Here is a 17,498-nt window from a genome sequence, read left to right as displayed (position 1 = left end):
CTTAGTGCCTGTTCATCTTTGTACTGAAAATTGCTATATTTGGGAATGGTTTAGACACAGTCTTGTCTGAGGCCAAGGAGGGATTAAGTGAATTCTTAGTGTTCCTTCTAACCCTATGATTCTTTTGTTCAAAAAGGGGATAGTCCAACAAAAAAGAAAAAAAGGGCCATAAAAAATGAATTTAGAAGAAAAACAATGGTTTTATTAAAGTAAAGAAATATGAAAAATCTAAATGAGTGTTTTTCTTTTCCGTAACACTTGTATTGAGAAATCATAATAAAAAAGTGATTTCTTGTGAGATGGGATAAAAGAAAAGGAAGAAGAAAAACCCCCAAAAGGAGAATTTTTCTCTTCTTTTTATTTATACCTCTTTCTTCTCTTCTGAAGTCACGGACCCTAGACATTGAGGTGGTTCTGGGAATTAGAATTGTGCTCAGTTAAACGTGATTATGACAGCATTCATGGGGCCATTGCCTTCTTTGGAAGAGAGATGTACAGTGCTTGAAAGTTGGCAGGCATAGTGTGAAGAGCTCCCATTTGTCTTGATGAGTGGTTCTCAAAGTGTGATCCCTAGACCAGCAGCATCAACATTGCTTGAAAATTTGTTAGAAATCCTAATTTGCTCCGCCCTTCGCATCTCAAATCTACAGACTAGAAAGTCTCTGTGCTGGGCCCAGCGAGTTGTGTTAGCAAGCTCTCCTGGTGCTTCTGATGCTCACGCAAGTTTCAGTACCACTTGTCGTGGTTGACAGAGAAACTGAAACCTAGCACTCTAGATACATAGAATCCATGTCCTCCTCACTGGAGTCTGTGCATCTTTCCAGACTCATTTTGCACCTATGACAAGATACTGGAAGATACTAGGCACTCAATAAATATGCATTAATGAGTGAATGAACAAAAAGAATTAATAATTTTGGCAATTATATATTTGCGCTAGTTCTTTCCAGTATGGAAAATGAGAGCTTAGAATTGCTGTTTTTTCTTAGGATGTGGGGCAAAAGGATTGCCAGGGAGAGACAGTATAATTTTGATTAGCATGGATAAGTAAAACCAAGCTTCTCTCTTTTGTTTTTTTTTAGTTTGAATAGGTGGAAAATCTTTCCTAAGACATAGAGTACAGGTATCAATTATTGGAGTTATTCTTCTTACACATGCCCCCACTTTTAACCCCAAGTTATTTAAATACAGGAAGCTTATGAATGAGGGAAGTAAAATCCCTTAGGACTCAGATATCTTGATCAAAGAGAGAACCTGAGTCATCTGCTTGGTAATGGTAACTGGAACTTCACCTATTTGAGGAATCTTAAAGAAAAAAGTCAATTCTACCTAGTTTTCACTAAGTAACTAAAGGTGAATACTAAAGTCAGTTCTCAATTGGGATACTTCACTCTCATCTTTCCAGGGTGGTGCTAGGTGTCTTGAGAACTTTTAAAATTGGAAAAAGAGAAAACAGGAAAGATCTCAAAGAACTTTCTATTGCAATCTCACAAGCCTCTCCAATGTCCTTACCTATCACTGTCCTGCATGTGTTTTATTTAATGGCAAGACCTTTGGACTTTATATTTGGGAGCAATGGTGATAGCTTTTTCTTATGAGAACTTTTAAGATAAGTTTTGAGACTGTTTTTTTGTTGCTTAGCAGACCCAATGACAAATCTAATGCTGCAGGAAACACTGCTGGTGATTCAATCCAAGTTATGGTCTTTTCTCTGAGTCAGTGATGAAACACTTCCTTAGCCTGAATAAGAACACTGAAATGCTGTGGGGTGTTGTCTTCAGGATAAATGTGATTTTTAATATACAGTTGTGACTCTTCCTCTGAGAGAAATCCATGCTCAGTGAATTAAAACTAGGCTATTTTCTGAACCATTATTACTCCTGCTAGAGTTTTCTTTTTTAATTTCTTATCCAAAGTATTGTATATTCTATAATTTATCTGGCTCCCAATTTTATACGCTGCCATTATATTTAAGATTGTGTTAATTGATAGTTTGGCTGGATAATGAGAATTGTATTATTTTAAAATACAAAGATTTGGGAGGATTTTTTAACGTACTAGTAATTTGTCCTACTATGCCTTTGCACTCTGATTTCTAAAGATTCAAATAACAAATTCTGTATATTTATCCTTTGATTTTAGTCATACATACTCTCTTTTTACTAATGTTTGGCTCGATGTGTGGTTCTCAAATTTTAGCGTGTAACAGAATTACATGGAGGGCTTGTTCAAACAAGATTACTAAATTCTGCCTCCAGTTTCTGATTTGGTAGGTGTGGCCTAGATTCCAAGAATTTGCATTCCTAACAAGTTTTCAGAGGATACTGGTGCTACTGGTTGAGGAACTATACTTTGAGAATCACTGGGTTAGACACCTAAGGTTTCATAAAGCTAATGTTTATTTACAAAGTGATAAATATTTTAGGAAATAATCCATATTATAGCTGTAATCCACATTATAGCCAGTTTTTTTAATGATAAATGGTTCTGCAGCTCAGCTGTGTAATAATAAATAAAATTTTACATTTTGTAAAACATTTTCTGGTGCCCTGTTTCATTTGATCATCCTCAGCACCAGGAGACAGGTAGTCATTGCTATTGTTGTTCCTATTTTATAGGTAAAACTTGAGTGAAGTAACTTGCTGAAATACTTAGAAATTGAATCTCTAGTGATTTTTAAAATGTAGCATTTTCTCTCATAATAAAAATGGTTCTTTACCTTGAACAGAGCTTTTTAAGTAGTTGGCAGCCTTAACAGAGCAATATGATATATCACCACTCAAAAAAATCTCCTTCGCTAGCTTGAAATTTCATTTTTTCAAATGCTTTCCCTAAAACAGTGCATCTCAACTGTGGCTGCACATTGCAATTGCCTGGAGAACTTTAAATAATTCTGATGTTTGGGCCCTGCCCCCAGAGATTCTGATTTAATTCGTTAGGAGTGTGGCCTAGGCACCAGATTTTTAAAAGCTCTGTAGGTAATTCTTCTGCACAGCTAAGGTTGAGAAGTACTGCCTTTGAGGCTGATTGAAAGTTTATTTAGTCTTCAAATGATTTACATTCAGATGCAAATAACTCTGGGAGCATTACTATTAATAACTCACATATTTGATATTAATTGGCTACTAGTTGAATGCAAAGGTTAATGAGATTTAGATATAAGTACCTGGGGTGGTAGAGAGGGCATCAGAAAAGGGCATGAAAAAGGTGGTAGAATGCCAATTTCATAATTTCATTTAGTTTTGTCATTGGCCTTGGACATGCCTTTAAAAAGCTGCTTCTGTAGTCTATTTACATGCTTTCTTCTTTATCTGATAGATCACTTATAAGCATCTAATTAATGCTTTTAAAACTGACTGAAATTGTGCTAAATATCGTTTCTTAGCTTTTTGGCTAAGATCAAGTGAAATTGTGCTAAACAGATTTTGCAAGCTCTTCATTTTTATTTCAAGTTTTTGTGGTACCTAGGGAGCTAAAATGAGTAAGTGATTATATACACAACCAACTTCAATTTAGACCCACAAGTCAGAATATAAGAGGCATGTGACCTGTTTTAACTCAATATTTATGAAAAATGATAACAAACATTTTTTTCTCTTTGTGACTTATAGTTTTAATCAGAGAAGCCCTTCTATTGTTTTAAGAAAATGTTTTTTTGTTGGAGAATGAATTTTTGTAAAATGCAGCAGTATTCATGATAATTTCCTATCTTTCTGAATGTCCCCTCATTTCCCAGTATTCAAACCATTCCCTTGTATCCCCACAACCCCCTAACCCCTTCTCTTATTTAATACAACTCTTAGGCTTTAAAGCAAAACCTTCCAAAGCAAATTAACTGAGAGTTGATGCTGTACTGTTGCCTTTAATTTTGTACCTGTCCTGTTACTAAATAAGCCTTAAGGATGCTTTCTTCGTGGTTCAAAGAAAGGTCAGAAATACATATTCATTCTGCATGTATTAGTTTTAAATTTATACTCTAAATATATACAGTTTTGTCCTGCAACCCACTCTATTGACATTTCTGATTACTTTCTCCGAATTGTTTTTTTTTCTAGGGTTTTCTTTCTTCCTCTTTGTGTAGAAGTACAAAAATTGTATACCAAAGAACTCAATTTGAAAACTGAAAACACACAAACCCATGGAGACTAAATAACATGCTACTAAACACTGAAAGAGCTAACATTGAGATCAAGGAAGAAATCAAAAGATACCTTGAGACAAAGGAAAAGGAAAACACAACGACTCAAAATCTATGGGACGTAGTGAAATCAGTCTTAAGAGGGAAATTCATAGAAATAGAAGCCTACCTCAAGAAACAAGAAAAACCTCAAATAAACAGTCTACTCTTACACCTAAGGAACTAAAAAAAGGACAGCAAATAAACCTGAAAGTGAATAGAAGGAAGGAAATAATAAAGAGCGAAGTGAAAATCAATGAAATAGAATCTTAAAACACAGTACAAAAGATCAATGAAACCAAGAACTCGTTCTTGGAAAAGAAAAACAAAATTGCAAAACCTTTAACCAGACTCATCAAAAATTAATCAGAGAGAACTCAAATAAAATCAGAAATGAAAGAGAAGTGACAACTGACACACAGAACTACAAAGGATTATAAGAAAATACTATGAACAATTATATGCCAATAAATTGGACAATCTAGAAGAAATGGATAAATTCTTAGAAACATAATCTTCCAAGACTGGGTCAAAAGGAAACAGAAAATCTGAACAGACTGATAACTACTAACAAAATCGAATTAGTAATGAAAAGTCTCCCCAAAACAAAACTCCTGCGCTGGATGGATTCATCGATGAATTTTACCAAACATTCAAAGAAGAATTAGCACCATCCTTCTCACACTATTTCAAAATAATTCAAGAGGAGGCAATTCTCCCAATTTTACAAGGCCAGCATCACCCTGATTCCAAAGCCAGACAAACACACTACAAGAAAAGTAGAGGCCAATATTCCTAATCAACATAGATGCAAAAATCCTGAACAAAATATTAGTAAACTGAATTCAACAATACATTAGAACGATCATGCACCATGATCAAGTTTGATTTATTCCTGGGATGCAAAGTTGGTTCAATATCTGCAGATCAATGAACATGACATACCACATAAGCAAAATGAAGGATAAAAATCATTTCATTGTATCAATAGATGCAGAAAAAGCATTTGACAAAAATCCAGCATCCATTTGTGATTAAAAACTCTTAGCAAACTGGAAATAGAGGGGACCTATCTCAACATAATAAAGGCCATATATAACAAACTCACAGCTAACATCATACTCAACAATGAAAAGCTAACATCAAGCTCAAAGATAAAAGCGTTTTCCTTAAGATCAGGAAAAAGACAAGGATGTCCACTTTCACCACTTTTACTCAATATAGTAGTAGAAGTCCTAGCCACAGCAATCAGACAAGAAAAACAAAAGGCATCAAAATTGAAAAGGAAAAGGAAAACTGTCTTTATTTGCAGATGACATGATACTACATAGAGAGAACCCTAAAGATTCCACCAAAAAACTGTTAGAAGTAATAAATGAATTCAGTAAAGTAGCAGGATACAAAATTAATATTCAGAAATTGGTTGCATTTTTGTACATCAATAATGAACTATCAGAAAGAGAAAATAAGAAAATAATCCTATCTACAATTGCATAAAAAAAGAAGAAACCTAGAACTAAATTTAACCTAGGAAGTAAAAGACCTCTACTTGGAAAATTAAAAGACATTGAAGAAAGAAACTGAAGAAGATATAAATAAATGGAAGCATATACTGTGCTCATGGATAGAAAGAATTAACATCATTAAAATGTCCATACCACCCAAAGCGATCTATAGATTCAGTGCAATCCCTATCAAAATACCAATGGCATTTTTCACAGAACTAGAACAAATAATCGTAAAATTTATATGAAGCCCCAAAAGACCGCAAATAGCCACAGCAATCTTGAGACAGAAGAACCAAATTGGAGGTATCATGCCCCCTGATATCAAACTATACTAAAAGACTATAGTAATCAAAATGGCATGGTATTGGAGAAAAAGAAAAACATAGATCAGTGGAACAGAATAGAGAGCCCAGAAATAAACCCATGCCTAAGTGGTCAATTAATCTAAGAGAAAGAAGGCAAGAATATACCATGGAATAAACACAGTCTCCTCAATAAATGGTGTTGGGAAAACTGGACAGATAACCTGCAAAAAAATGAAACTAGACCACCTTCTTACTCCACATACAAGAATAAACTCAAAATGGATTAAAGGCATAAATGTAAGAAATGAAACCATAAAACACCTAGAAGAAAACATAGGCAGTAAACTCTTTGAAAATGGCCTTTGAAATATTTTTTTTGGGTATACCTCCTCAGGCAAGGGGAACAAAAGAGAAAATAAACAAATGGAACTACATCAAACTAAATGTTTTTTGCACAGCCAGGAAACCATCAACAAAACATAACGATAACCTACTGAAAGGGAGAAGATATTCACCAATGATATATTCAATAAGGGGTTAATATCCAAAATTTATAAAGAACTCACCAAAAAAAAAAAAAATAGTCCAATTAAAGTATAGGCAGAGACCTGAATAGACATTTCTCCAAAAGGGAGAAATATGATGCCAACAGACATATGGAAAAGATGCTCAAGGTCACTAATCATCAGAGAAACCAAAATTAAAACCAAAATGATATATCACCTCACACCTGGCAGAATGGCTATCATCAAACAATCAGCAAACAGCAAGTGTTGGTGAGGATGTGGAGAAAAGGGACCCCTCATGTACTGTTGGTGGGATTGCAAATTGGTGCAGCCACTATGGAAAACAGTATAGAGATTCCTCAAACAATTAAAAATAGAACTGCCTTATGACTCAACAGTTCTACTTCTGGGTATTTATCCGAAGAAATCCAAAACACTAATTCAAAATTATATATACCTCTCTGTGTTCATTGCAGCATGATTTACAATAGCGAAGATATGGAAGCAACCTAAATGCCCGTCAATAGACGATTATATAAAGAAGATGTGTTGCATATACACAATGGAATATTACTCGGCCATAAAAAAAAATGAAATCTTACCATTTGCAACAACACAGATGGACCTAGAGGGTATTATGCAAAGTGAAATAAGTCAGAGAAAGACAAGTACCATATGATCTCATTTATATGTGGAATCAAAAGAACAAAATAAATGAACAAACAAAACAGAAACAGACTCATAGATACAGAGAACAAACTGATGGTTGCCAGATGGGAGGGGCGTTGAGGGGGCTGGGTGAAGAAGGTGAAGGGATTAAGAAGTACAAATTGGTAGTTACAAAATAGTCATGGGGATGTAAAGCACGGCATAGGGGAATCTAGTCAATAATATTGTAATAACTATGTATAGTGCCAGGTGGATATTAGACTTATCAGGGGATCACTTCGTAAATTATATAAATGTCTAACCACTGTGCTGTACACCTGAAACTAATATAAAATGATATTCAATGTCGACTGTAATTGGAAAAAAATTTTAAATGTCAATTTGGTCAAGTTTCTGCTTACAAAGAGACATCTCTGCTAAACATTCATTGCTCAGCATCTCAGGGCAAAAAAGATAGGTATGCTTAGATTGAGGAGAAGGAGGAAGGGAGCAGGTTTATTTTTAGAAGCAATTTTAGTTTTGTTTAAAGATCAAAGAGCACTGATTTTTCTTACATAAACTATGGGGTTATTCAAGAATGTGTATGATCAGTTGTCACTGACCATTTAAAATGTTATCATTATTTTTTCTCTTACATTTTTTTAGCCTAATTAATTTTTCTTGTATGTTCCCTGGATGTCATCTTAAGCTGTGTATGTGTGTACGTGTGCATGTGTGTGAATAGCACACAAACTTAAAAGATATTCTACATGTTTCTTCTAAGACATATTCTTCGTATTTTACTTTTTGTGATTTCACCTGAAACACCTGGATTCTTATACATTTTTGAACTGGTCTCTACTTTTTTAAAAGATTTTTAAGATGCTTTACATTGTTTCCAACTATTATTTTGTATTTTCCTGATTTACAGCCACGTTTTCCAAACTGTACCATGGGGGCACCAGGACATTGCAGCGGACTCACAGAGGCCCTGCAGACTAGATTGTACATTTTCAGTGAAAACAGAGTGACTTCGGTTGTACACCACACAAATCATTACTGTTAAGTTATTTGGACCTAGCTACTAATAAGTGAAACTTACTTATTTTCTCCTGCCTAGTAGGCTCTATGAAAAAATTCCTGGGGCACTAAGGGTGCTGTGAAAACCAAGAAAGTTTGAGAGCTCTTCATTTAGGGTAAAATGAGTGTCATTAAACTTGGATAAAACTTAATCATCTCACTTCCTTTTAATAGACATTGAATTTCATTTCATAAGAGGAAAAAATGCATATAAACTTCTTATTCAGGGTCTTGATGATGTTCAGAGTTTAAAAATGAGGCTCTTGCTGCACTTCCAGTTAAGGAACTACAGGTCTTAACTAATGTGTAATTTCTCCTTAAGTATTCCTTAAATATTTCATATAGGCATATCTATATTAAATATTCCTTCTGATGTGCCCTCCCGATGATGTTCCTTCCTCTGTCTCTGTTATGTTATTTCAGTTTAAGAGTTTAACATTGATGGGTGATTTAAGCAAAAAAAAAAAAAAAGAAAGAAAAGAAAAGAAAGAAAAAAAGAATCTATACATTTAAAAGAGCCCCGATAGCAAATTCTTCTTTGCAACTTACTACTACCTAATAAGTTATGTAATAATCTACACTATTCTATTTATTAATAACATTTTTTCAAGTTATTTTAATGAAGCTATCATGCAGATTATCTTAGCTCCTTTAAAAAGTTGGATATTTCTGCATTGTTTCTGTGGAAACATTGTATGTTCATGTTATATATTTTATTGTTTTCAATAAAACAATAAATGGTACAACAGAAACATAAGGTACACTTAAAAGTATAGTAAGTCCATTCTAAAGATAGCAAACTTAAAATTGTTTTTCCAAAGCAATTATTAGAGAAAATATAATGCAATCTTTAGGCCAGTTCTAGTACCTGACTAAAAGAGAACAGATCTTGAAGTACCAGATAAAACAGAGGCAAATCACAGAAATTATTTTTACAGCTGTCCTTTTAATTTCTTTGTTAGTTTTTAAGTGACTATCACATTTAACATCACTAAAAATGGTCAAGAAGGGTTTTGAGAGTTGACTTTTATAGACATAATAACAATAACAATGACTAACACTTGTCCAGCTTATAAAGGACATGTAGACTGTATGTAACTGTGACTAAAACTCAAAGTGGAGGAGGCTCAAAATGGAGCAGAGGAAAACAAACTGAGAGTGTTTATTAAGATACAAAATAGACTTGATTGAAATGAAGTGTGAAAGACATAAAAAAGTTGAATCTTATAATTAAGTTTGCTTCCATTTGATTTAGGAATTACCATCCAAAAGTTTTGTACTGTACTATGAAACTATGAGGGTCCTTTTACGTTTGATTCCTGTATATACCAAACTTAGACATAAAAAAAGATCATTGTAGTATTTTTAATAATACAAGTCCCTTGTAAAAAGTGACTTGAGTTATAACTTCATTTATTATTCCCTAATTTTCTCTTTGGTCTTTTAAAAAGAAAATTTTTGTAAGATTAGACAACAGTCTATCATTGCATTGACCATGGAATTCCCCTATTCACTCTCTCCCACCATCCCTTTCTTTCAGGTCATTTTCAATGTTGAAAAAGAAGAGTACACTTTAGCATACAGGATTAGTTGTACCAGGTATCATAGCAGGGCATCTGTGAACGTCACAGCTCCCAAAAATATACACTCGGTAGCCATCAGTTGCACCTGGCTTGATTCTCATGTATCATATACCCTTGAGAGGAGTAACCTCTAGATAAACTCATGCTCGTGGCTGGTTCACACTTCTGGAAGTTAATATGCTTGTTTGTTTATTTGTCCATAATAACTGTATTTATCTTTTTCCTTAAGCATATGGCTTTCCCTATATAATACCCTTTTTAAAAACTCTTGAAATTCTCCTGCGTATTTTTAATATAATTTAAGTTTTCTAACTAGTCTTCACTAGACTTCCTAACAAGTCTTATATATGAATGTTTAGTTTGATAACCTGACATTTTTTACTGTTTATCCCTGCATGTTGTGACTTGCATTTTCTCTAATGCCAGGATTTATAACTGAGGGCAAGAAATCTCTGCTGGCCTACAGCATTTCCCCTAGTGCTGTTTTCCTTCCTCTTTCATCTCATTTCTATTGCTTTAGAGCAGGGGTGTTCGAACTTTTTTCAACGGTTTTCACCAAGGGCCATGTGCGGTAAAATACACAAACAGCCGGGCCACTCACTGGAGGTGAAGTACGTATTGCCTCACCTGGTGTATTTAAGTAAACTAAATATATTTTTGGATTGCGGGCCGCAGTTGACCTGCGGACTGCAGTTTGGACACCCCTGCTTTAGAGATTATATTCTCTAATGTGATTAGGGTGTAAATATATATTTACTCACTAGAAAGCTTAAGTAAGACTGAAACCAAAGTTTGAGTGCCTTCTTATTGTATTAATGATCTATGTGTCACAGGGTATGCTTCACTTGACAAAAATTCTGTCCAAAATATAATTTTTAACCATCATAATATTATGTATCTTTACCAGATATCATGCATAAAAAACTTTTGGAAAAAATAAAGCTTTTTGTAATGATAAGCATCATCATCCTGACTTTATAGGACCTAATGATGTTACTATTTCTACTTTTTTTACTTGAACAAAATGAAGAGTTTAGTTTAAAAGCTATGTAGCTTGTTCATGATTGTGTCCTTATTATAACTCAAATTTGAAATATTTACTTTTTGGTTCCAAGAAAAGGATTTTATATATAATTAAAGAAAAACTTCAGTATTGGTAATAAATCTACAAGATGGCTTTCTTGTACTGTCAGCATTCTTCCTCTAAAAAAAGTTTTAATAAAGTATCAAAAACAAATAAGCTCCTACTAAAGATCATGGAGATTCTTTTTATTATAATTTGAGTTAATTTTTTATATTAGGAAGTTTGCCTCTCACATGTCCCTATTTCTCGTTAGTGTTCTGCCTCTTGACATGTCCAGCCCTCTTGATCTGTACCCCACACTGGTAAGAACTCAAGCTCTGAAACAAGAGTGTAAAACCAAATGAAATCTGACAAGTGCCTGTTTTCCAGATTTATTATTCTGTAGAGCACAGGGGGAAAGCAGACATAGAAGGAAAAAAAATATAGATATGTTTTATATATACATATATAAAATATATATAATATATATATGAAGTTATATATATATAACTTTATGGAACTTTCAGAATTTTGGATCTCGAGAAACATTAGAAATCATGTAATTTAAAAAAAAATCCTATTTATTTATTTTAATCTTTTAAAAAAATTTATTGGGGTGACATTGATTAGTAAAATTATATCGGTTTCAAGTGTACAATTGTGTATCATCTATATATAGCATTGCGTGTTCACCACCCAGAGTCAGTTGTCCTTCCATCACCATATATTTGACCCCCTTTACCCTTTTCTACTTCCTTCCCTCCCACTTACCCTCTGGTAACTACTAAACTATTGTCTGTAACTTGATTGTCTCCTTTTACAAAGGAGAATGAAAACTTGCCTTTCATCATTTACCTAAGCTGCCTAGAACTCAAAAGAGGTAACTAAACATAACAGAAATTGGAGTGAGGAAAAATATAGTAACAAGATAAAGTGAAAGGAAATAACATCATAGACATTTGGCTATGAAAAGAGTTCTTAGGATCGAATGAAGAGCAGGGAAAAAGAAATCAGACAACAATATAACAAAATGGGGGACTATAAAATTAAAAATATTAGACCTGGAATTCATTATTTTATTAGCTAAGGTAGCTTCTGTAATAGGATTGTAATGACACTTGCCTTACCTACCCCTGCTTTAGTGTAATCTTACTGCGGTCAAGACTGTCTCACTCTTTTTCCTCCATATGAGAATGAAAAAAAACATGCCTTAGACATAGTATGAATTCAGGGAGTTAAATAAAGTTAGATACTTTCTATGGAAGAGATTACTGTTAATATCTAATGAGTAGTAGGAATTCCTCCAGGGACAGTGTGAATTCAGATAAATGGAGTATATGTATGCTCCACATCATTATCACGAAACACCACTGCTCTAGAAAACTAACAGTATTTTTGGAGCCACGTTTTCTTTAGTCCTGTTTCCTTGGGACATCTAGTTTTGTTAGGACAGAAGAAAATACACTGGAAAGGCAGAGAAAGAAAGCCTTTGAAAGGTAAAAACTAGCAGGAGGCTTATTAGAAGAAGGAAGCATATGGGTGGAGCTGACTGGTACCCTGGATGCCAGCTGTTAGATCCAAGGCAGATGGGCTTTGCTCTGATCTGTCAATGCTTGTGTCTGGCCAATAATCACACAGCACAATAGCCAGATTCCAACAGTGAACGGCAGAGCGGAGAGACATTTTTTTCCTGGCATTTGTTGTTCTTTGGATGCTATCTGCACTGAAGATTCAGATTAAATTAATATAGCTGGCCATATGCTTTGTATACTGTGGTTATGTAGTATTGTCTTGGTTGCTAGCTACTTTGGATGCTGTAATTAAGCAAATTGTTGCTTTAGCCACCAACCACATTTTTAGTATAAGCTCTGACTTACTCACTACTTTCCCTTCTTCCACTTCAGAAAACTGTGCTATGATATAGTGTGCTACACCACTAAGTTCAAATTATCTAGATTTTGGTTAGCTCATCAATCCCAAGGATACTTTTATACCTTCCTTTCTTTCTTCCTTCCTTTCTTCCTTCCTTCCTTCCTTCCTTCCTTCCTTCCTTCCTTCCTTCCTTCCTTCCTTCCTTCCTTTCTCTCTCTCTCTCTCTCTCTCTCTCTCTCTCTCTCTCTCTCTCTCTCTCTCTCTCTCTCTCATTCTCATTGACTCACTCACATGGTTATAGACTGCTAACTTACCAATTCAATGGTCTCGAACTGAATTGCTGGGTCTTATGATTAGATTTGAGATGACCTAGAAGGTCTTCCTGTAGCCCTTAACCTCCCCACACCTTTCCTGGTTTAACACAATAACTGTTTTGAGTGAAATTCAAGTGGTAATTTCTGTGCATTTTAAGCACTGTCTCTACTTTTAGACAGTGAACTGCCCCAAGAAAAGCAATATATTGCAAATATTATTATCCATGTATATAAAATTATGTCATTATCTGAAAGAAGAGAGATAGGACATGAGAACATAAGCAGCTTACAAGGGAGGTAAAGGAGGGACTTGAAAAGGAGGTGAGAAATGAACAGAAACTGTGGTCTCTGAAGTGAGGACTCAGGAGTGGCCCTAGGGCTGTAGCTGTTGAACAAAGACCTTATGTTCTTCCCGTGAACCATCACTATCTCCCAGAGTAAGCACAGCAGATGGAAGGTTCCATCCAGGACTCACAGCATGGTGGACTTCTTGCTCATTTCCCTTTGGCATATGCTTCAAAATGTTAAAAGCCACTTCTTGTTGTGTAGCTAGTGCAGTGGTTCAAGCTGGGTACTTCTTCCTCCTATTGGACAAAAGAAACTTTGGTGGGCAAACAGGTCATCTGTAACTTTTAACTACTGGCAAAAAATTAAATCTAAGATCTGATCATTTTAAATTTACAGACAAAAAGTAAGGGTTACGTTTCCATAAGAGCCATCATATTTGTTTCTTTAAAGGTATGCAAATCACAAGATTCTAAACAGGATGTATCCATTTTAGAGAGTTTAAAGTAAATAGGAATTGGTAATGGCATCTTTATACTTAAATTTTATAATACGAAACCATTAATTTTTTTAAGCATAGTAGTGCGGCTGCATTTAATGAAAGAATAGGTATAGAGTTTGCATACCAGTAACTTTAGGCGTTTAAGAATAAAATACAATTAGTGCAGTTTTAAATTTGACTAATTAAATTCTGCAGAACATCTGCATATCTCCAGGGGATATATGGACACTAAAAGCCACTAGAATTTTGTTTTCAATTAGGCCTATACTGACTGGTCATGTGGACATTTTATGTTTTGGGTTATAAACTATAAGTCTTCAGATTTGAAAGCATAGTGGCTTTGTGTAACTGGGTGTAATTATTCCCGACAGGGTTTAAATCAACTTCATAGCAATGTTTTACAGATTACTTTAAAAGAAGCTATGTACAAGAGGTTTGGTCATAGAAACATTCTAAACTCAATCATTTCTCTCGTTGACTTAGCTTAGATTATTTCCAGTTGATCGGTATTTTCTACTTTCTAAAGCTAAAAGCTGCATTTTTTTTTTTACTCCAAAAGTATGTGTCTAAAAATCTGTCCAATTAGGTGCATTGGTTTAGAGAGTTATCCTGTTGCCAATGACTTAAAAGGAAAAGAAAAAAAGAAAAACAACCTGTAAACCTGCCAAGTGTGGGGGTAAAAGTTGGAAGGAGATTTGTATGGTGTTGGAGGAAGATAGTTCATTATTGTAGGAAGATTTGGAATAGATTACTGGTATAGTCAGTTCTTAAGTGTGAAATACCACTGTCTAATATAGCATTTTAGAAGAAAATTAATAAAAGATGAATGTGAAGAAAAATGCATCTTCCTAAAATATAGAGTATTTGTTTATTCAGTTGTGTATTCAAGGACTTTAATTTTTACTTCATAAAAATAGCATTCTAAAATTGTAAAACTGAAATGCACCCCAAAATACCCTAATTCCTAGTTCTTAAGAAGTCTGAGAGGCATAACCAAAATTAAGTCAATTTATAATTCTTAGCACCTAGCCCAGTATCTCCTAAGAAGCACAGTGCCTTGTATGTAGTAACTATTCTCTGTTGAAAGAATGAATGAGTGAATATATGAAGGACCTGCCAACCACATTTAGCTGGCATTTTTGGTTTGTGTAGTATGTAATTTTAAACTAATTATTGGATCCTATGAAAGAGTACAAATAGCCTTAAAAAATAAAGATCAAGAACGAAAATATAAGATTGTGGATAATTTTTCATTTTGTTCTTTGTGGTTTTGTATATTTTTTAAATTTTTAACAATAAATGTTATATAGCTATTTTTTTTCAAGATACATACGTGGCTAGAATTTATCTTAAAATGAAATATAAATCTCACCTCTAATAATATCTGTGATACAAATTGCAGAGGCCCTGCTTTTACACTAACATCTACTTTTAAAAACTAATGTAATTGTAACCAAACAATAATTATAGGGTTAATTTAAAGGAAGTAGTATTTTACCTTAACCTGCAGAAACTGAATGTTTTGGCCACTGATACAAAGCAACATCGATTCCATTTTCTAGTATTGAAAATGTTTATCCTTTTCTGAAAAAGAAGCAAGATACTAAACTGAATGCCAACTTTTGTTGCAAGTATAATCATATTGTTTTTATTATTAAACATAGTTATAAAAGTTGGGTAAAGTTGTCTTTTATATAAGTGGGTGGTTTGAGTCTCTTCTCTCCAAGTATAATCATATTTGAATGACTTAAATAAAAAGAGCTATGCTGACCAATAAAAATGATCCCCTGCCCTCCCTAATGTTGAACCCCAGTGGATGGATATTCTGAGCCAGTGTGGCAGTTGAGAGTTGAATCCTATGACTAATGGTAGAGATTTTTCTCTAGGTAGATCACATGGACTTAGTTATCTGCCCACTGGAATGACACAATGGGGAGATATCTGATGAACATTGTGGAACATCTGTGAATGGATCACAGCTATGCCTGATGTGAATCATTCTTCCCTCAAAAATCTAAAGTTTAATAGTTAAAAAATTCCAAACCGTTGTCACATAAACTGAGATGTTTGGCCTTTTCTGGGAGTTAGGAGGGAATGAATACAACACATACTCTAAGACCTTTTGCTAGTAAGTCATTTGGCTCTGTTTTAAACCTCTAAATTTAGGAAAACCCTAGAGGTTGTTGAAGGTCATTCACTAGTGAGAACCTTGGGTCACTCACACAAGTAATAAAATATACCTTCTTCAACTGACCTCCATCTTCATGGAGGCTCCAGGACTTAATAGTTTTCCCTAACAGGGGAATAGATTTCCTAGCTTTAAATTCAACAAGCTTAGTTAAAAGTGTGCAAAACATGGTGACTGAGGCATTCCCACCTCAGAATTTCCATGACTCTTTCGGGACCTTGGGGGAAGCAGTTGGTATGCACCTCTTTAGGTGATAGTTTCCTTTACTAAATGATCCTGTTTCACATTGGTTTTCCTAATTTGAGATCAAACTCTTGTCTCTAGGGTACTATTAAAAGCAATTGGAAAAAAACCCCAAAAAACCTAAAGGTTTGTATGGCACTAGCTAGGTGTGGATCTGTGGTTTCCTAAGTACTGCTAATGCTACTTTTACAACTCTTTCTGGGTAATGTAGCCTTCCTGCTATTGAGATGGGGTGGTGAGTAGGTGAATAGCTCAGTGTGTACTTTGATTTCAACCCCCGGAGTAACCTGCTACCTCTATATGATCTGAAACATTTGGCATTGTCTTATAGTTTGACTTTTTCTCTGACATCTTGATATACTTTACTTCTTTTGATTCTTTGAAACTAAAGAGAAAATGAGTCTACATGAAGTCTATTCACCGGGGATGTTTGCAAATAAGAGTGTTTGTGTGTGTCTTTGTGTTTTGTGAAATGTGAGCAAGTTGTGGTGGATGTCTCTGGCAATAAATAATAAACATATATTTAGAATTTGACAAGTTTTATAATGAGACGATTTTTAATTATGGCAAACATTTTAAAGTATTTTTAAGAATGAGATAAGTATTTTATAAGTTAAAATTTTAGGAAATATATACATACATATATATATATATATATATGACTATATATATATATATATATATAACAATGGTTTAATCAACAGGGGACCTTTTCTGTTAAAGCAAATAGACCAATGGATTGTAGTCCAAAAGAGCTTAACTGTAATCTTTAAATTCTAGACTTTGTGGGCTGTTAGAGATATAAGTCTATAAATGGGAGAAAAAAATAAAATGTCTGAATGTGATGTGTTCCTAACAAAGATTAAATTAATAGGATTTATCCTACAAAACATCAAAAAAGTAAATTTGTCCCTATCATTTTGTTTTTAAATAGATATACAACCATTGTTTTGCATTGAAACGTACATTAATAATTTTATCTGATGACATTTAGGGAAAATGAAGGTTTTGTTTTGTTTTGTTTTTTAAGGAAAGCACGAAGAAGATTATTCTAATGGGAATACCAGTTGTTTAAAATTACCAATAGTTTCTTTCCTGAAATTGAAAACAGTTGTTTCTAAATACGAGAACAATAATTTTGCCTAAATTTGCAGTATAATGACCAGGACTTCTCTCCTTTTTAGAGAAGCAGTCAAGTGTTTCGGGAACAGATAAGAGAGCCGC

The 17,498-nt window shown here is 34.1% G+C and overlaps 1 protein-coding gene across 1 annotated transcript in view; it reads left to right on the top strand.

Moving 5' to 3' along the window:
• Positions 1-17,498, top strand: part of ADAMTS6 (ADAM metallopeptidase with thrombospondin type 1 motif 6) — a 255,576-nt gene that overhangs the window by 202,974 nt on the left and 35,104 nt on the right. The gene's annotated exons all lie outside the window — the stretch shown is intronic.

Source organism: Rhinolophus ferrumequinum, chromosome 7, assembly GCF_004115265.2.
Source record: "Rhinolophus ferrumequinum isolate MPI-CBG mRhiFer1 chromosome 7, mRhiFer1_v1.p, whole genome shotgun sequence".
In the NCBI taxonomy this organism is placed as follows: Eukaryota; Metazoa; Chordata; class Mammalia; order Chiroptera; family Rhinolophidae; genus Rhinolophus; species Rhinolophus ferrumequinum.
Note: the sequence above shows the minus strand (reverse complement) of the source record. Positions and strands in the feature narration are given on the sequence as shown.